Source organism: Macrotis lagotis, chromosome X (genome assembly GCF_037893015.1).
Source record: "Macrotis lagotis isolate mMagLag1 chromosome X, bilby.v1.9.chrom.fasta, whole genome shotgun sequence".
Taxonomy (NCBI): Eukaryota; Metazoa; Chordata; class Mammalia; order Peramelemorphia; family Peramelidae; genus Macrotis; species Macrotis lagotis.
The window spans coordinates 321,193,970-321,214,977 of NC_133666.1; the positions used below are offsets into that span (position 1 = coordinate 321,193,970).

The 21,008-nt window shown below is 34.8% G+C and overlaps 1 long non-coding RNA gene across 6 annotated transcripts in view; it reads right to left on the reverse strand.

Moving 5' to 3' along the window:
- LOC141501163 (uncharacterized) overlaps window positions 1–21,008 on the reverse strand; it is a 257,020-nt gene that overhangs the window by 53,169 nt on the left and 182,843 nt on the right. For 3 of the 6 annotated variants that reach the window (XR_012472162.1, XR_012472157.1, XR_012472155.1), the window contains one exon: window positions 15,188–15,382. The exons of 1 other annotated variant lie outside the window; for it this stretch is intronic. This is a non-coding gene — a long non-coding RNA (uncharacterized LOC141501163). Of the gene's footprint in view, window positions 1–15,186; window positions 15,383–21,008 lie in introns of those variants that run through there. 2 more of the 6 variants (XR_012472160.1, XR_012472156.1) reach the window with 2 other exon arrangements.

The window sequence follows — 21,008 nt, forward strand, 5'->3', positions numbered from 1 at the left end:
AATCAACTTAGGAAAGAATTGTTATGCAATTGTGTCCAATTGTTTGTGACCTTATTTGGGGTTTTCTTGGGAAAGATACTAGATTGGTTTGTTATTTCTTTTTCCACTCCATTTTGTATATGAAGAATAGAGATAAACAAACTTAAGTGACTCTCTCAGGGTCACAGCTAGTAAGTTTCTGAGGACAAATTTGAACTCAGGAAATGAGTCTTCCTAACTCTATGCTACCTAACTACTCCAGAAAAAAAAAAGAAGAGATAAATTAAAAACCATCAAACTTCCTGAGGAAAAACAATGATTTTTACAAAGCTTGCTCATTGCATTTCAAGGAACTATAAATGAAAACTGCCCAGATCTATGGAATCTAAAGGAAAGGTGAAACTATAAAGAATCCACTAACCACTCCCTGAAAATAAAAAAGACTCAAAAGGAAAAGCCCCAGCATTATCAAAGGAAAAATCAAGCCTCTAAGCAACCCAAAAAATATATAGAAATATGAATTTGCCAATGGTAGGATCATACAATATCAGATTGGTAGTTGAGTTGTCCAATTAGGTTTATAATACTGAGGGTTATGCTATATAAGGCATCCTTCTCACTTGCCTTTACCAGAATTGTTCCACCCCCCACGACGTGATTGATAGGAAATGGGATCATTGGAGATAGTCTGGCTACTGCAGGAGTCTCTTGGCCTTAAATTGGTTTCACTTCTTCCTGTATCAGGGAGGTAACACAGGGCATCATCAATGTTGGGTACCAGAAAGTGATATGGGGTGACAGAATGTGACAACTCAATAAATGCCTCAACAGGTTATCCATCCTTTCCTCTCAGACCTTCAACCTTTGAGCTAGTCATCAGTATGACAGGATTGGCAACAACTGTAACACTAGGACAATGTCATCTTGCCACCCTTAGGTCTATACTGCTCTGTTCTGTTAGGGTACTTCCCAGAATTTGAGCTCACTGGATGTTGTCAGAACTATGACTATTTCAAAGGCAACTAGGGTCTCAAGAGAGGCATCAGGGAACAATGTAGGGAAAGGGAATAGTGGTGTGGGCTCAACCTTACTTAGTGCCCCAGCTCAATTGGACCCAGTCCTTAGAATTTCTACAAATGAACGGGCATCTTAGCATACATTATTTTAAAAGAAAAAAATATATAATTCCAAATAACTCAATCTGCAAAGCTGAATACAAAGGGAAAAGGGGAAAACCAGATTTTTTTTTCCTGAAATATAGGACTTGAAATAGTCTTAAAGAAAAGGTCAGAGCTGAATGGGAACTTTGAAATGCAAACACATCAAGGCAGGAAAAACTACTTTTTGTTTGTTTTCTCATTTTGGAAGTATTTGAAGGGGCTATATGATGATGGGCAATAAGGGTAAAAGAAAAAAATGTACCTTAAGAAACATAATGTCTTTGTAATGAGAATTACAAACAACAGCAACAACAACAAAAACCTAAGGGTAGATTCTGTTTTGAAGGTTTTAGAAAAGAAAGAAAAAAAGAGAGTAAAAAGTTATATTGGTATACAAAGAAGAAAATGGGAATTTCAGTTATTTTTAAATCATCTTTGACTCTTCCTTATCCCATTGGAGTTTTCTTGGTCAAGATACTAGAGTGATTTATGATTTCATTCTCCAGCTCATTTTACAAATGAGGAACCAGGGCAAACAGGGTTAAGTGACTTGCTCAGGATCTCACAGCTAGTAAGTGTCTAAGGACTTGAAGTCAGGAAGATGAGTCTTCCTGACTCTAAGAACTGGAATGGTTAATAATGACAATAAAATTTACCATTACTCCTAATGGGAATGTGTGAGAAAAGTAAACAAAAGTGGAGAAAGGGGTTGGGGAGGAAGAAATCAGATGAATCTCACTCTTCTCTTGTGATATCCAGACAAAGTAGGTTTTAACATACTTACAAAGAGAACTTGGCTTAGAAATATATGCAATTCAGTAGGGAAACAGGTAGGGAAGAAGAGATAAGAGGTACAATGATGTGATAATGTGGAAGGAAGGAATGAAAATTAAACAAATCCCCCTCAATCTTAAAGTAGAATTAAGAGAGTAGGGAAAGGAAAAAAAAAACAATACTGTAGTGAAAATAACAATTTTGAAAAACTTAAGAGTTTTGGTCAAAGAAATGTTTTAGGTATATCTAGACAGAGAAGTTCTTAATTGGAGGTATGGAAGGAATTCTATATGTTTTTAACTAAGCTACTGTGTAGTTTTTATTTGCTAATTATGCTTTTTTTTGTTACATAGTTCCCCCCTCCCCCAGCGCTTCTTTAAAAATTTCTATTTGGAAAACAGACTTTGATGATGCTGAAGAAAAAAAAAGTTCTATTGAACCTTTTTTTCCACAAAGGGCACAGATTAAATTCTAAGTTCAGAACAAAGCATTGAAATTTTGCAAAAGATATCTTTTAATTCTGAGGTTTTATGAGATAGACATGGCACTGACTTTTTTTCTGCTTAAAAATGATAGTAATGAATGACACTGGATAGGTGTTTTGTATGACTAAAAGCTTAAGACAGAGCTGTGTCCTCTGTCACATCAATTATAGATTTTAATAATAATAATGATAATAACAATAATAAGGGTAGCCACTATGTGAAATAGTCTTATTGTATCTCTAGCCTTACAAGTTCTGGTCCATATCTACAAGGTGTCAAATATATAGAAGCAAAGTGAAAAAATTAGTTGCCCATCCAGATGTTTAGTTTATAAGCTGCCAAAATTCCCAAAGTTTAGTGTACAGTTGACAAAACCCCAGATGTTTAACTGAATTGTTCAGTTTTCATCCTGATTATTTGGCATCAGTTAGATAAAGATGCAGTTTTGTCTAGTGCCCCTGGATAAGAAGGAACGAAGGAAGGAAGGAAGGAAGGAAGGAAGGAAGGAAGGAAGGAAGGAAGGAAGGAAGGAAGGAAGGAAGGAAGGAAAGAAGAAAAAGACCTTTCCTTTGATTGCTCTTCTTTTAAACTAAATCCAACTGACCACACCCTTGACATTATATTTAATGCTGTTTTCTTTATATTGGACATGCATCAGTTTGAACATGTTTCTAAAAAGTTTTATATACAATAAAAAATATTTTCAAATTCAGCAGAGGAGTTCATTTATTGTTGTTTCTTAAATTTTAAATAAACCTTTCCATAAAAGAATAATCTCCAGTTCCTTTATTTTCTTTATTTTTTTCTTCCTCAAATTTGATTTTAAAAAAGTCTAAATTTGCTTAAAGCAGTAGGTACATGTATCTTTAGATTATACTATTTTCTTTTTTTTCCTCCTAATTCTAATAACTAGTGAACCATTTTAAGGTGATAGGTGAGTGTTTGTATATACATACATAGAAATGACTAGTGAAACAAAATTTAATATCCCCTTTAAGCAGTTGAGTAAACTGAGGGACAGAGAAAGGAAATGATTTGCCCAAAATTACAAGAGGGTCCTCTGGTCTTCTGACTTCAAATGTATAACTCTTGCCCATTTGCAATGGATCTAAGATCTCACCTTGGGTGATGCTTCCCTGTCATTAAATGTTTAGTATCTTATTAGGAAGTCAGGTACCCATGGGAGATCCCAAACTCAAGTCTATCTAAAGAAAGGCAGCCTAGATTTTGACAGTTCTTCCATTCATACTGTTGGAGGTATAATTGAAGAAACTATAGAAAATTAACCAAGAAAGAAACATAATTGTAGGCATGATTTGAGACAAATTTAGGTAAACCTTTTTTCATCTTTTTTTTTTAGGTTTTTTTGCAAGGCAAATGGGGTTAAGTGGTTTGCCCAAGGGCCACACAGCTAGGTAATTATTAAGTGTCTGAGGCTGGATTTGAACTCACATACTCCTGACTCCAGGACCAGTGCTCTATCTACTGTACCATCTAGCTGCCCTGGTAATCCTTCTTATACCTGAGACTGCTCATTTATAAAATATGGTGAGACTAGATGATCTTTAGCATCCCTTCCAGCTCTGTATCTGTGGTCACATGATTCTGAATGCTATATTCAAACATTTTAATGCCTCTCACATATAAAGAGTTTGAAGACTTGAACTGGGCAATTCCAAATTGTAAGACCCTGTCCAGCTGATATTTCCTTAATAAAAGGAGGAATATAGAGCTGCCGGCTCCACCCAAATGGAAAAGGAAGCTAGGTGTGCAGTAGTTAGAGTACTTGTCCTAACATCAGGAAGAATCATCTTATCATGGCCTCCAACACATTAGCCTCAGTTCCTCATCTGTAAAATGTGCTAGAGAAGAAAATGGCAAATAACTCTAGTATCTTTGCCAAGAAACCCATAAATAGGGTTATGGAGAGTCAGCCACAACTGAAAGCACCCAACAACCACCCAACAACAGCCACCCAAATGTAATGACAATCACTTGTGTAATGGTGCTGGTAAAGCTCTTTTAGCAACAAGATGACCAGGTCTTAGGGATTGTATGAGGTGGCATCTAAGCTGACTTCCAATTCTAAAATTCTGTGATTTCAATCTATAATTTCACCCCCTTTACAGAAGGTCAGATAAATACATTTGGCTTGAGAAGACTTATGTAATGAAGTTAAGTAAGTTCAACTCATAAGAACTTGAGGCTCTACTGAAAGTCCTACAAGTGAAAATGAACTGAGATCACCCATTTACTGTATTTCCCCATGTATAAGACACAGCTTTTTTCACAAAATTTGGGGTCTAAGAATTGGGAGCATCTTATACAGTGCTTGCAGATTTTTTTACCAGCATTTCCTCCTTTTTCACACTTGTTTTTCTGCTCCTTGTTGTAGATTTTTTTTTGTTTATGGTTCCTGCTTTTTCATGTTTGTTGTCTTTGTGCTCATTATTTCACATTTGTTACAGGTATATTAGGTCGTGTTTTGCTATCCTCTTCCCAGAAATGGCTCAGAAAAGATTTTCATACAGTGCTGAATTCAAGTTCAAAGTGATCCAGTTTGCAAAAGTGAATGGAAATCATGCTGCTGAATGTCACTTTGGTCCTCCTCCAACTGAGAAAGCAATCTGAGACTGACTATAGGAAGAAGAAAGTCTCCTGAAAATAACACAGCAGAAAGCCATGAGAGGCAAGTCAGCCCAATGGGGTGAGATAGAGAGGGAACTGAAGAGATGGATTGAAGAGCAAAGGGCAAATGGAATTCTGCGTCCACAAAGATGGTTCAGCAGGAGGACAGAAGAATGGCTGATGAAAAAGGAGTGATTTCAAAGGAGGACACAACTGATGCTTCAGGTTCATGAAACAGAATGTACTAAGCATGATCCATGCACCAGACTTGCCCAGGGAGTGCTTGTGGTCAACCACAGACCAGAGCACAGTCAGGAGAGCAGTCAGAGCCACTAAGACAGTGATTCATAAACAACAGATGAGGGCGAGCTTAATGGAAGGAAGTTTTGACAGTGATGAGGTGTATGAATTTTATGATAAATAAAACGAGTTCAATAACTCTATATAAATGCAATTTTTTTTCAGATTTGAGGTCCCCAAATTAAGGTGTATCTTATAATGGGGAAATAAGGTAATTCCCAAAGGAAACATTCATTTCTTGTCAAAGAGTACTTTCAAATTGCTTAACTCATTACAAATTAAAAAATCAGAAGATTAGACTCTTTGGGTTCCATCCCAAAACAAAGACCTTTCTAGAAGTGCAAAATTTATAGAAATGTTGTTTTTTTCAGATACATTGAAGAACAAATTTGGAATGGGATGGAATCAAATGATTGGAATGAAAGGTCTGAGTCCTCATTTCAAATTAAGTGCTGTCTAGATATTCCTGTTCTGCAAGGTGACCCTCATTGAGATTTAGTTGTCTAAGTGAGACAGCTGGGGGAGGCAAGATTAGGGAGAAGGGCTCATATTCCAAGTTAGATATTGCCAGACATGTTCTTATGTCTGTACAACTGTAAAGGAAAAACTATGGAAACCTTGAATGTTTTCCCCTCCTCAAAAATGATTAATTATTACTAACTCAAGATATGTAAAAGTTTTCCAAGTTTTTCATCATTAATCACATAAATGAACTGAAAATAATTAGTTCATAGTGACTTTCTGGCTTATTATAATAAGCCCCAACTCAAATCGACTTTGCCCAGAGAGCCAAATATAGCAAGGAAGAAAACCTTGAGGCATTTTTATTTCTCTGTGTTGTCTATTACTACACAGTGAGGTTTCTTTTCAATTGATGTGCCTTATTAATGCACACCAAAGTGAACAGGATCCACTTAAGCAATATATTAGACATTCATATGTGAAAGAAATTTTTTTATTTTATTTTTTTTCTGAAGTATACACCATGGGCAATTGATTACAAAGAGAGTAAGCCTTATGCAATTTTGGGTAACTGAGGCAATTCTCTTCATTTTGTGACCATTATCCCCCAAGCTGAGTATATTTTTGAGTTGTTCTGACATTCATTTTTTTCTCTATTTCTCAAAAGCACAAGGGCTCCCACAGTGACTTCTTTCATTTTTCAGTCTCAAAATCATGTGCTTATTAAAGCAAGTGCTACCATCACTTTTTTTGGTTGCTCATTATTAATATTTGATTTGATTGCCAATACTTTCTTCCACTGTAGCTTTAAAGGATCTGGGATATTATATGTTCAGGGACAGTAATAAAGTAGAACTAGCTGCAATTATTTGGAATCTCTTTTTTCCCCAACTCCTATAAAATAGACTCCATTTTAAACAGATATTTTACTAGACTGATAAGTGTCTCAGAGTAAGAAAGTACATGAGAAACAGAACAACCAACACAGAATTCTGAACTAGTTAGTATTTTCAAATCAATTCTAAATAAGAATTTGTTAATCACCTGCACTGGTCTAGGTACTGAAGGCAGAAAGATAAAACATGGTCTTTGATATTAAGTTCACATATATATATCTTTATATCTACCTATCTGTACAATATCTTTATATCTATATCTATATGTACCTCCACAATTCCAATATTAATTAGAATGAGATTAGTGCCTAGGAAAAATGAAATAGAAGTGTGAGAATTTTGGGGAGATAAAATTACCTCTACCTGGGAGTATTAGAGGGGGTTGTCAGGGGAGACTCCTTTCCCTAATTCTCTACTTTTTCTCCCTTCCCTTTCCTTCTTCTTCCCCTGACCTCCCCTCTCTCATCCTCTCCTCTCCTCTTTTCTCCTCTCCCTGTATAGCTCTCTCATTCCTTCTTCCCTCTTCTCACTTTTCTCCTTTTCCCTCCATCTCCCTCCCCATCTCTCTCTTCCCATCTCTATTTCTTCCAGCCTCTGTTTCTTTTTCTCTCCCTCCCTCCACCTGTCATATATATATATATATATATATATATATATATATATATATACATATACAATACATTTGCATATGTAGCATATACAAAGGCAATTGCATATATATATTATATATGAATATATAATACTATTTCTGTTTCCTTGGATATTTCATCTATTCTTAAGATTTCGATATCTATATGCCAATGAGTTTCAAATGTGTCCCGCTGCATGAATGAAATTTGAATATTGTAACTTTTATTTCCCATGAGATATCTCAACATGTGTTTTCCAATTCAAAATTTCTTAAATAGACACCATTTTCCCTCCAAAACTAACCCTCTCAAACTCTCTTCCCAATGTCACTTAATACCATCAATATCCCAGTCACCTAAGTTGGAAACCTAGAAGGCAAGTTTGACTTAGCTATTTCCTTCATCCCCTATATTTGCATTGTCACAAATTCTGTTGAGACTTCCTTTCATGTTTCTCTTCTTTTCATCTTTTCTTCCTTCTTTCTCATTGCTCTTTATCCCCCACCAATTCATTACCTTACACTTAGATGTTTCCAGTTTAACTTTATTGCTTTTTTCTGAACTTGTGATATCTAAGCCCCTGTTAACATTAGAGTAAAAAAACAGAGCTGGAAATCAATTTCTATATTAAAAAAAAACCCAACAACCAAAAGAGATGGTGATGGAAATTGACTGTCTCATAATAGTTCATTTATCCTTCTCAAGTTCAGTCTGAACTCCACTGTCAGCCTTATCTCCTTCAGATATATCTTTAATTAAGTTGCTTCTCTGCTCAAAAATATAGTTTTGCTATTTCTTAGTACTGCCTCTAAGTTTCTTTCCCTCCCTTTGAAAGATTTTACTTAAGATTAATTAGTGACTTGATACAGCAGCTTATAAAATACTTTGTAAATATTCTCTGTGTTGATCTTCTCAACAACCCTGTAATGAAGCAAACTCCAACCAAAAATAAAAGTAGAGGGACAAATGGTGCATGAGTTTTTGTTCACAGATAATTGTGCACTCAATGAAGCTACTGAGGCTGAGATACAAAAAATAATTATCTGTTGTTTGTGTTAATTTTGGCCTAACAATTAACATCAAGAAAGCAGAGGTTCTCCTCAGCCAAAAACCACACAATCCATACCTGGAATCATCAGCTTATTGCTAATGGAGAAATATTGAATGCATAATATTGAATAGAGAGTTCAATTATCCTCTCCTTTCCGGGGATGTACACATAAATGATGAGATTGACACACAAATTGCTGGACCTAATTCATTGTTTGACAGTCTCTGAATGAAAGTATGGGAAAAAAAGGTAATAGACTGCTTTTCAAACTGAAGGTCTTCAGACCATTGGGCTGACCTCATTGTTCTAACCCTGTGAAACTTGGTGAGTCTACCATGCGAGAAAAGTGAATTGTTTCCATTTGAATTATCTTGGGAATATTCTGAAGAACATCTTGCAAGATAAAATACTGATCACTGAGATCTTTTCTTGAGCTAAAGTGTCATTAAGCATTGAAACATTTCTAAAAAAGTACACCGATAGACTGGCCACATTGTTCTAATGTCAAACATATGTGTACCTAAAAGACTATTTTGTAGAGAGTTCACAAGGCAAGTACTCACATGGAGGTCAAAAGAAATTATACAGGACACTATCAATGTCACTCTAAAGAACTTTGGAATCAATTGAATGACATGGAGGACATTGGCAAAGGAAAGCCCAGCAAGGTGTGCCCATATCAAGGAATTCTCTCTCCTTATGAGTAAAGCAGAATTTCAGTAGCTCAAAAGAAACATGAGGCATCTCCATTCCAAATGTTCATGTAGACTGTGCCTGAAGTGTGGACAACTTGTGAGTTTGTATTGATCTGGTAAATTGTGAAACTGTTTACTGTGAAACATACTGCACCTTGACTCCAACATATTTATGGCATTTTTCAAGAATTGAGAACAATAACAATTTAATGTGGAAACCTCAAGTATTTTCATGATCTCATTTTTTGGCAATAAGGAACTAGAACCTCAAAGTAGTTAAGTGATTGTCTCAAGGTCACACAGTTAACAAATGAAAAGAGTTAAAAGTAGAATTCAGGTCTCCAAATCCAGAACTATTTCTATGATATGCTGCTCACCTTATCTCCTCATCCTCACCTCCTACAATTCCACATCATCTATACCCCAATCTAGTCAAGTCGGGTGTCCTCTCTGTTCCTAGAATATGTCACTCTTCTTGCTACCTAAATGTTTTATATTCCTTTTCCTTCACATAAAAGGCCATTTCCTTACCCCTTTATTTATCTATACTCAATAACACCTTCAAAACTTATCTTGAGAATCATATCTTCCTGTCTTTCCCTGAACATGTTATTAATGTCCCCTTTCATTAAACTCTATTAAAATAGACTTTATTATGATGCTGTATTTATGTAATATCTCACTTCCATAAAAGCACTACTCTAATGTTTAGTGCAGAGTTTAAGTGATCAAGTGCTTCAAGTTCATGCCTTCAAAGAATGAGCTCTGTCAGGTGCCATTGAACTAGAGAGATTTCACATATAAGCCTAGTTGATAAGCTGTATATATGTTGTCCAAGAATCAACATGATTAGTTTTGGAAAAACTCATCTCTGAGTCAGGTGAAGGTTCACTACAACTCTCAAATACAATCTCCTACTATAGCTGAGAAAGATTTTATATGATCTATTATCAGCAGAGTAAAGATTGAAATTGACCAAATCACAAATCCCTAAATATTGAAATAAGTTAAATGTTCCCATAATGCCTACTGACCTTTTTGTGTCATATACTGTTTCTCTAACTAGATTTTTAAGCTCCTTGGGGGCAGGATTTCTGAGAATGTCAGAGGTGTAAGATATATCCTAGCATAAATGTTATGCCATCTCTTTGACCTCCTTTTTTTTCTCACTTCATTTTATTATTTTGCTTAAATTTCATGTCCTACCTTTAGTGGATTTTATGGAGTACCATGTTGTTCCCATCTTATGTACACCATAGAACACTTACAAATCTCAAAATATACTTAGGAATGAAAATGATTTGAAAATGCTGGTCTAAATTGATCTAAGGTCACTAAATAATTATATAACTCTACTCTTCCATTATACTCTTACTGAATAATTCTGACTTCCTTTGATGTTGATAGGGCATGCTATAGTATCATCTAATCAACAAATATTTATGTAGTTCCTTTACCAGATTGTACTAGACATTTGGGAAGAGAGAAGAATCAGGAGATTTGAGTACTAAAGTGGATATAGAAGTGCCATAATGTGACAACTTGACTAAGTGTGAAAAGTAAAATGCTCACTTGTTCAAATCTCACTCTGAGTTTTGGCAGGGATTTAGGATAGTAATGCTTGCAATGAAATTGACCTCCTTCCTTCCATTTCTGTTCATCTACACCTATTCTTCAGTCTCTGGCCTCTCCATGTGACTGCTATTCTTGTTTTGAAACTATTCTCTATCATTTTATCTCTTTCATTATTCTTCTAACTACTCTTCATGTTATATGCTCCTTCAATTATTTTCTTTGCTTATTATTTCCTTCCCTTTCCATTCAAATGGGTTTGGGACAGCAGACCACTAAGCAAAACCACTTTGAAGGCAGGTTACAGGAAAAGACATGATAAATGAAGATCCCAGAGAAATTGAATTAGAGGCAAAGGGACAAAGGTTTTTACTTTCCACCAAGCCTGAATCCCTGAAATGGGTTATTTTACCTAGAGATTAATCTAATGATAAAAGTCAGTTCCCTGCTGTCATTCACATCTCTATTAGAATGTTCTCTGTCTGGGTAATTGTTGGTTGTCATTGAGGCAGAACAAGAAGGAAACAGTCTGAGAGCCTGCAATACAGCTGCTAATGGAGATATTAAACAAAACAAAGAAAAACAAATAAATAAATAGCTAAAGCCAAATTTTCAGCCAGTAAATCTGAATAAGCATCTGCCAAGAAGTGCTCAAGATGTGCCCAATTTTATCTATTTACCAACTAATATTCCTATTGATATACTTTACACTTTTTCCCCTCTTAGCTACATACACATTTACACTGAAATAGTATTCTGAATGGAAACCCTCCCACCCTGAGAATCCAAATGATAATTGAAATAACATAAAAAAATGCAACATCTTTTTTTTCAGTTTTACATCTTATACTTTTTTCATGTATTCCAGACATCGCAAAACCAAATTACATTTTGCATATTATATCAAAACAAGTGCAATCACAATAACCATTTATTTCTCAGTGTTTTCATTTCTTTTTTAATGAACTTTCCCTGAGGACATTCACACAATTGAGTATTTATTTATTATAAGCAACAAAAGGAATCTTGATTGTTCCAGCTGTGACAAAGAAACTTACTTTGATAAGCATACAGTAGATGAAAAAATAATAACAATAATAATAATGATGAGCAATTCGTTGTTCTGGAATCGAAGAGGAAAAAAAAGAATGGAGAGGCACTTGGTTAACGATGTTCTTTTTCTCACCCTCCAGTGGATTATTTTATTTCTACAATTCAAGTTCAAATGAGATTTTCTTGCCAAATACTTACCCTGCTATATATTACTTTTTTAAAAAATAAAATCTAAGCTAGTAGAGATATCATAACAACAATGGAGGAAAGCACAATTCCTTCATTTGACTTTTGGCTAAAGAAAATGCAAAGTGAGTACCTCATCTTCTTTCAAATCTAAAAATTTCCTCCTTTATCTCATCTGCTGTGATTCAATCCTATCCAAACTGAATAGTAATTCATTCAGTTATTGATAATATCAAATTTAAGAACTAGGAAAGGATTCAGAGGTCATCTACTCAGACAGTTTTATACAGTAGATCAAACACATGGTTGATCAAATAATAAATACATATTATATATATTCTAATCTATAGTATATCAAATAGAAAGCACTTTGAAAACCTTAAAGTACAATAAAATATCTTTTTATTTTTGATACAGATGGTAAAACTGAGGCTCAGACAAGTAATGTTTATTACTTGAAATAATGGTGAATAAGTAACAGAACTAGGATTTCAATCCATGTACATGTTTTTCAGATTCAGACTCATCCCATTGAACCATAGTGAAATTTCATTCATTCAGAAAGCATTTATGTGTATTTGCTGAGTACAAGAAGCATCATACAGAGTACTATATTTTCTATTATGAGAATTTCTATTATGAGAATTAAGTATTCTCTCTTATTTACATATTTTAATCAGACTTTGAAGTCTCTCTAGGGTCCCATAACTATAAATTATGGTGGGTTCTGAATGTCTTCCTAACAGAGTATCTCTGCTTTGGTACAGAATCTGACTCGTTCCTCATTTCACCAGATTTAAGGAGCTTAAAGAAGACAATAATGAACCTCTTTTCCTCAAAGTAGTTAGAAAGCTTGCACCAGTATCATGGCAGATAGCACAGTGTGATATACTGGAAACACTACTGACTATGAGCTGGAAGTCCTAGGCCTATATTTTCACTCTGCTGCCAACCACCTGAGTTACTTTGGAGTTACAAAATATCACCAATCATATCTTTGGCTTCCTTTTCTAAAAAATAAGGATATACATTCTAGGTTATACAGTCTAGGTTATACATTCTAGGTCTGTAAGGATCTACTTAGATAATATTTATATAATATTGTGTGGGATAAGAATCCACTTAAAAAGTATAGAGACTCCTCTGAGCAAAAGAAAAGTTTAATTTTTGGCTTTTCTCAAGTCTCGCAAAGGTAGTGAAGATCAAGGAGCTGCCCCAAGGTGACAGTCAAACAAGATTATATGACCTAGCATAATTCCCCCCTCTCTTCCAACCTGATTGGTTAAGGTTTTCAGAGTTACAATCTTTATGCAAAAAAACTACCCAGAAACAAAGAGAAGAATAAAAGGTTTTCATAAAATATTACCTCACCATCCAGATGGCGAAGGTATCAGAAGATTTCTAATGATCTTCTAATGAATTAATGTCTGAATATGCAAGGCCTTCTAAGGGACTCTAGTAGCACTTATCAAATAAGAAAAGACAGGTTACTGTTCTCACAGTCCATTATCAAACAGGTGGCTAAGATTGCAAAGTCTCTTCTCTGGAAGTATTCCACTATTTCTCTCCCTAACAGAATATTGCAAAGCCTTTCTGGAAACAGTCGATTGTTTCACTCCCTAGCAGAATCAGGAGGGTGTCTGACTGGGAATGCAAGATCTCTCTCTCCCTCTCCTAAGAATAGTCTAAGGGTAATAGTCTGTATTTGTTTTAATGATTTTTAACTCTGAGAGGACTTCACTAGGAATATTAACTCTTAAGAGGGAAAATTCCACTCAATATCGTCTAAACAAAAGCAGCTAGGTGTAACAGTTGATAGAGTGTCAGGCCTATAATCAGGAAAAGACAAGTTCAAATCCAACCTTAGACACTTAATAGCTGTGTGACCTTGGACAAATCACTTAATCTTGCTTTCCTCAGATTCGTCTTCTGTAAATTGACCTAGAGACCGAAATGGTGAACCACTCTAGTTTCTTAGCCAAGAGATGACAGATGAGGTCACAAAGAGTCAGACATGAATTAAATGATCATATAACAAAACAAACCAAAAAAATTTATACACCACGAAGCACTATATACGTGAATATGGTTATTATTGAATTTCTTCTTTCATTGGGTTCTCTTACCTTTGATGATATTTCAAGTAGTGTGAAACTTAATTGCATGTTTTCTCTATTTGTATGAAGGTATTTATGGGAAGTCCCAAATATATTACATTGGTTTTAAATTCTTGAAACTTTGGGAATTCCACTAAGATTGATTTTACTTTTCCGCAATACTCTCCCTTGCTTTCCAGTTAGTCTTCATTCCTTCATAGCAAAAAATTAATATTTTCATATCAATAGCTAATTGATATAGGGAAGTCCCAGATAAGGAAATTCTTTCTATCAATGCAAATTAATACTTTCAAGGCTACTATAAATCTTAAAAGTTGTCTAAAATACTGAAAAGTGGAGACTTGTCAAGAATCACATAGCTAGTGTGTTTCAAAGGTAAGATCTGACCCCAGATCTTCAGCCAGTTCTCAGTCTAGTTCTTCATAAGAACTTCAATTTGCTCATGACAAGATATCAATTGAATGAGATGACCTTTTCCCAGATACTTAAAGGAACAGGGAAAGAGTGAAGGCATCAATTCACATTTCACCACATCACTCTTAGGACAAGAAGAATATAGTAATAGAGAAGAAAAAATATGCAATAATAATTTCAAATTATTAAGATGAAATATGCAATAATATTTCAAATTAAGATCAAATCAAATTTCAAAATTCTATAATAATTTCAAATTATTAAGATCAAATTTCTGGTTTATGGCCCTGAATATCCTTCCAAGTTTCTACTCAGGCAAGAACTGAAGTCTTTGTCTTATAAGTGTGCCTGGTGGCAAGATCATTAGATTTAAAACTAAAGGATCTGAATTTGAATCTTACCTCTGCTACTCATGAGTTTAGGTTATAGAGGACCTTAGCTTATAAAATAAAGGATTAAGATAGACTGTTTCTAATGTGTTACCTTCACATGATTATGAATGTCAACATTCCTTTAAAAAAAATAAGCTAGGGGTGGCTAGGTGGCACAGTGGATAAAGCACCGGCCCTGGAATCAGGAGTACCTGGGTTCAAATCTGGTCTCAGTCACTTACTAATTACCTAGCTGTGTGGCCTTGGGAAACCACTTAACCCCATTTGCCCTGGAAAAAAAAAACAAAAAATAAGTTATATTCCCTGAATTATCTAAATTTTCCTTAAATCCATTCATAATTTTTTTTCCCGAATTGCCTCTTAGGGACAAAATTTCATGTGCTTTCTTCTACCTCTGTGAAGTAGAACAAGATCTCAATTTTTGTCCTTCTTGCTTGTATCAGATTTAATCAATGTCTCTCCCAGCCTTTGACTCTCCAAAATGAGACTTCATAGTTTAAAGCTATCTTTTATGCTTTCTTTTTTGCTCTGAGGACTCCCTGCTTCAGTGAGGTGGTCATATCACTTCTCTTGGATTTCATTTCCCCATCTATGAAAAAGAAGAGATTGTGAATTCTCCCAGGTGATTGGAATGTTCAAATGTTACCAAAAAATTTGACTTTTTGCTTCTACAAATAGAGAGTTTCACATGTAAAAGGTGTCTTCTTCCCACCCTCAGCTCAAAATACAGGGAACAAGAATCTACTCTAGATTCCTTTTAGAATGAATAGCTGTATGTCATTGCTGATTCTCTCCCTTTATATGCCATCTTTTATCCAACTTCTCAGGATTTTGGTGAATAGAAAATTGAAAGCAGCAAATTGAAAAACCAGCTCCAACACAGTATTAATAGCTGGTTGTTGGTTGTGGAGTGGCTTGTATATGGCTCTTTCATGAGGCGTGGGGATGGACCAAATGACCTTTTGAAGATGCTTCCATTTTTGTGATTCTATAATAATACTTATCAATCTGTCTTATTTGTCAGACTCCAGAAATGGGGATAGGAGGGGGTAGTCTAGCCGTAGGGATCTGATTAATAGTTTAAACTAAGGAAGCTTGTGTTTCAGCCAAGATATGGTGTTGTCCCCTGGAGTGAGGCCATTAACTCACTAGGAAGGAGACAGGCCTATCATTAGCAAAGCATTAAGCTCTGATGACCACAGGGAAGCCAACAAGGACTGGCTGGCCCTCCTATTGAAGGTGGTTAACAGGTAAGTCAAGGTTATTCTAAGCAATATAAAGCCATTTGGCCCAAGAAGCCCTATCGTAATTATAGCTATTCAGAACCTTAAACAGGTAATAGCTTTAAGATGGTTGGTGTCATAAAGGGAAAATGGCTTCCCTTGGTTCATTAGACTATAAGAGCCATGATCAAATAAAAAAGAAGAGAAAATGAATATTTGAGCTATTGGGGGAGGGGGTGATGGTAAAAATATTTGGAGATATCTGTAAGAGTTTAGAATTGCATATTTCGAGATCACATATATTTTTGTATATTGAGTCTAAAGACTAAAACTTAGGTTCATGTCCATAAACAAGGAACAAACATTTTATTAAAAAGTCTTTGCCATCTTTCTATTTCTATTATCAATGGAAAACACCTTTTGGCTACAATCTTCCTGGTACATTTTCTTCAATCATTCCTACTTGCCAATGAAAGTTCAAACTAGAACTTCTCAAGTGTGTATGTGTCCTGTAAAGAATTCTGCATCTTAATATTTGTGGCAGTCTATTCCACTATTTGAGTATTTATTAATATCCAGATCTGTGAGTTTATTCTATTAATATCTATTACTGTGACAACACCGTCCATTGATTCAGATGAACAATTCCTCAGTAAAGAATTCTGAATCATCAGAATCACTGAAGTTTAAGTAACTTGAGGTGGGTCAAAATGCTAGCATGTAGAAAAGGTAGCATATATGTGAGTATGTATGTATGTCTATATTTGTGTATGTGTATCTCATATATATATATATATACATGCATATATATACATGCATAAGTATGCTTATCTGTAAATAGATATGCATGTATTTATTCACCTGAACATACCCAAATATATAAAATTATAATAGCTAGGAATAAGATATAGACAAACATAGAAATAAACATATCACATAGGCTGAAATGTAGACATAGCTAAGAAGACCTTAGGACCAGTCCTAAGTCAGAATACCAGTATTCTAGTCCCAGTTGAATAACTCTTGTAGTGAGTTCAAACTATGTTCTTACTCCAAATTCCATGTTCTGTTCTTTGCTTTTTCTTTTATTATTTTATGTTCAAAGTAAATTTATTCTTAAACCACTGTCCCAGAGTTGAGCACAGAATCATAAGAAAACAAGACCAAGTTTGAGCTAAAATCTGGACTTCATAGAGGTGCAGTTCTATTGATGTTCATTGTAACACAATCTTTTGCTTGATCCACTATGCACAGAAAGCCCACTCTGCAAAAACTTCTTAGCAAAACTAAAAAAGACCTGTGAGAATCATCAAAAAAGGAATGAACCAGTACTAGATTAGCTATGGCCTTGACTCTCCTAGGTGAGGAAGGCAGATAAATTGGAGAGTTGGGTGTAGTTATAAAGTTAGGGCATTTGTGATCAGGATTCCTCTGCCATTTGGCCAATAGCTAGGAATTCCCCATGCAATTAAAAGTCAGGATTAGTCTATTTTTAATTAGACTCCTCAACCTGGAAATAAGACATAGACATGAATTTTTTTAAAGTATGATACCTATTGTATACTTTACTTTTGCAAAACATTCTCCTAACTTTTTGCCGATCAGAAATCCCAAGGACATAACCTCCCTGGGCCCCCTTCTGGTTTCTCAAATAAAATAATATATCATGTTCTTCCCCCAAAATCAGCCTGTTCCACAATACTAGCTTTAACTTCAGATTAGCATTTTCCCATTATCTTTTGCCACATTCTAAAATTAAAATATGAAACCTTTTTTTTTAGGTATTAGGAAAGAAGACAATGGAAAGTTTAATGCTTGTACAAGTCCTATCAGTTGATACTGGATATAAATTTAATGTAACTAAAATCAGGTTTTTCTGCTTCTTAGCTCCCCCTTCTTATCTCACTCAACCCCCTTTACTGAATATTGATACCAATGTCACCCATCTAGTTCTGTCTGGGATGGAGGTTGTAATGTTGGTACAGGATGAGAAATATCAAGGTAATAAGGTTCCATTAATCTGGGAAAGAAGAGGTAAATGATCATAGGGTAGAGAGCATATCTGGAAACCAACACCATATGGTTCTGATTGAGCTTAAACAAAATCTTCTTAGAATATGATTCAACTCCTGTGAGAAGTTCTCAGTTCTAATCATACTTCGATGTTACATAAGGTAAACTACCAAGTCCAATTGATGGAACAGAGAACCACAAGTTGGGATTGATGGGAGACAGAACCACAAAAAAAGTATCTATGACTCCTTAGAATGCAAAAAAGACTACCATGTTTTCTTAGTGTATCCTTAATTAAAATCTAGATCAAAGTGTGGAATAGAGAAATCTTCCATAGGGATTTTCCCTTGACTGATGCAGGTTAGCACCTGCTCTGCAACTTGTATTCATAGAGTTAGAGAACTGAAGTTTAAATGACTTTCCTGAAGTCAAAAAAGTCAATATGTATCAGACATAAAATTAGAACCATATCCTCCAGATTCACTAAGTCAATTTCCCTATATTCTATTCTGTCATCTCTCATTTCAAAAAAAAAATTAAAAAATAAATAAAACCTATGCAAACAAAAAGCACTCATGTTTTATTATATCAGTTCATGAGAATTCTATGAATTCAGCACCTCAACATAGATCAAGGTCTAAGCTTCTAACCAACTGATTCTGTTGAGTAAATTGATTCTGTTGAATTCTCTGAACTATAAAAATTTGCTGCCTCATCTGTGACAGGCACATCCTTTTCTATTCCCTACCCAATAATCCTTTTCTTGTACACTGATGGTGTGAGAGAAAATTATAGTTAACTAGGACCTCATATTTCTGGGGTTTGCATTATTTGGGTTCAAGAAGTTTTATTTCCATGATCCCCTCCCTGGATTCTGTCAGTTATATAACTCTCCATGTTCTTTTCAATGAATGTCAATATTTTGCAATATTTCTTCTTGTAATAGACATAATTTACTCATGATAAATGCAAGACTACATAGATTTATACCCTCAACATGTAGCAAGCAGTTACTGAAATATGTTATCAAGATCATTACTTAAGCTCATATTATTCATAAACAATACCCACAACCATCTGTATAATTTTCCATTGTTCTTTCAGTAAACTATCTCCCGGGTTCTCAGTGTCCTTCGACAAGTTCATCACACTCCCCATTTCCCCCCTGCCTCCTGTTCCCTTGATTCATTTAAGAATTCCTATCTTGTGTCCCATGCCCTAGGTGTTCTCTTGGGATTCAAGAAATTAATTTAACTAAATTTCTAATGGTTGTTAATTGCTTAAGGGGTTACTCTTACCTAATAACATTTATTTTTGAGCCATAGTCTTCATATGCCTAATGAGTAACTAAGGCTAAGCAATGAGGTAGGACCACAGGGGATATTTTTAATCAGTAGGATATTTGGAACGCCTCTAATCATATACTATTAGGTGGCTTGGAATTCTACCTATATATAAGGATATGTATGAGAACTGCCTAATGAAATATCCTTTCTTATCTTTCTCCAATCTTAGTTGTGGCCCTTCTTGCTGTAGGAAAATAAACAGGACTGCAAGCAGAAGTGCCATAGTTGTAACTCTGAAAGCACTCTAATTGTCCCATTACAGCACTGATAAAACTCAGTCATACATAGAAACAGCATTTAGCCATAATAAATGCAGGACAACACGCCATTATATCCATTTTTGAATGGAAAAAGTATGGAAGACTGAGAAGCATGGATATAATACAATTCATTGAATCTAACAACAATAAATAGTTATTAGATGATATAGAATAATGACAGCAGTACTGAATTAGGAATCAGAGATGCTGTCTTTGAATCCTTCCTCAACTATCTGAGTGATATCTCTTGACATCTCTGTTTCCTTATTTGTAAAAAATTTAGAAAAAGGTTTACTACTTTCAGTTCTGACATTCTAAGGTTATAGCAACCTACTAAGTGCATAATTCTAGTATGAGCTCAACAATGTAATGATGAGCTATAGAAGTAATAATAAAACTATGCTGTTAATTATGGCTGTTATGTGAAAAAAAATAAAGCAAAATTGAGATTATTGTGTATATTGTTTAAGCCGGGATACTTGTAAAACCGGAAAGTGTGAATCAATCCCTAAAATAGCTCTATATCTATCCATGTATGTGTGTATATCTATCTATCTATCTATCTATCTATCTATCTATCTATCTATATATAAATATATGTATGTATGGATGGATGGATGGATGGATATATCTATCTAAATGTCTTTTACCCAACCTAAGATTTTTTTTAGAATAGGGAACTCCTAATATGACAACTTCTAGTAATATTCATAAGGAATTATTTTGCAATTTAGTCTTAGAGAACTGTCTCAGGTTCCATGGTTTATTTATTAACAGTTACATAGCCATGCGGCTGAGAAGGGATTTGAACCCAGAATTTCTTAACTCTTAGGCCAACTATGCTACTAATTGACTTTTGATTATGCTTTAAGATCTATTTTTTAAATAGTCTAAATCTATTAATACCATTTGCTTGCTAAACATGATCTTGTAATCAACTGATAGTAGAAAAGGTAGGATTATAGTACAACAGCAAAGGATCAGGAACTTGAGTGAAAAGAGTACAGTTACAGTACCTGCTTTGCACTAACTAGTTGTATGAGCATAGGCAAGTCACTATACTATTGTATCACTCTTCTGAATATCAGTATCTTCTGAAAAATGAAGGGGTATGAGTGAGTGACTTCCACATTTTATAATAGTTTTTGGTTAAGAATGCACATTACAAGGGAGGAAACAAGTCCTAGAAAACAGTGAGGACTATGAGGGAGGATATTCCTAGGCTATGGTAGAGATAGAATTTCAAAGAAGTTCTTAACATTACAGAGCAGGTTAAGAAGGATCACAAGCTAGATAGAGCATAAGGGTTTATCAGTTTTGCATTGATGAGTTAGTATCTTTCAGCATCCCTATTCCCCACTCAATAAAAAATT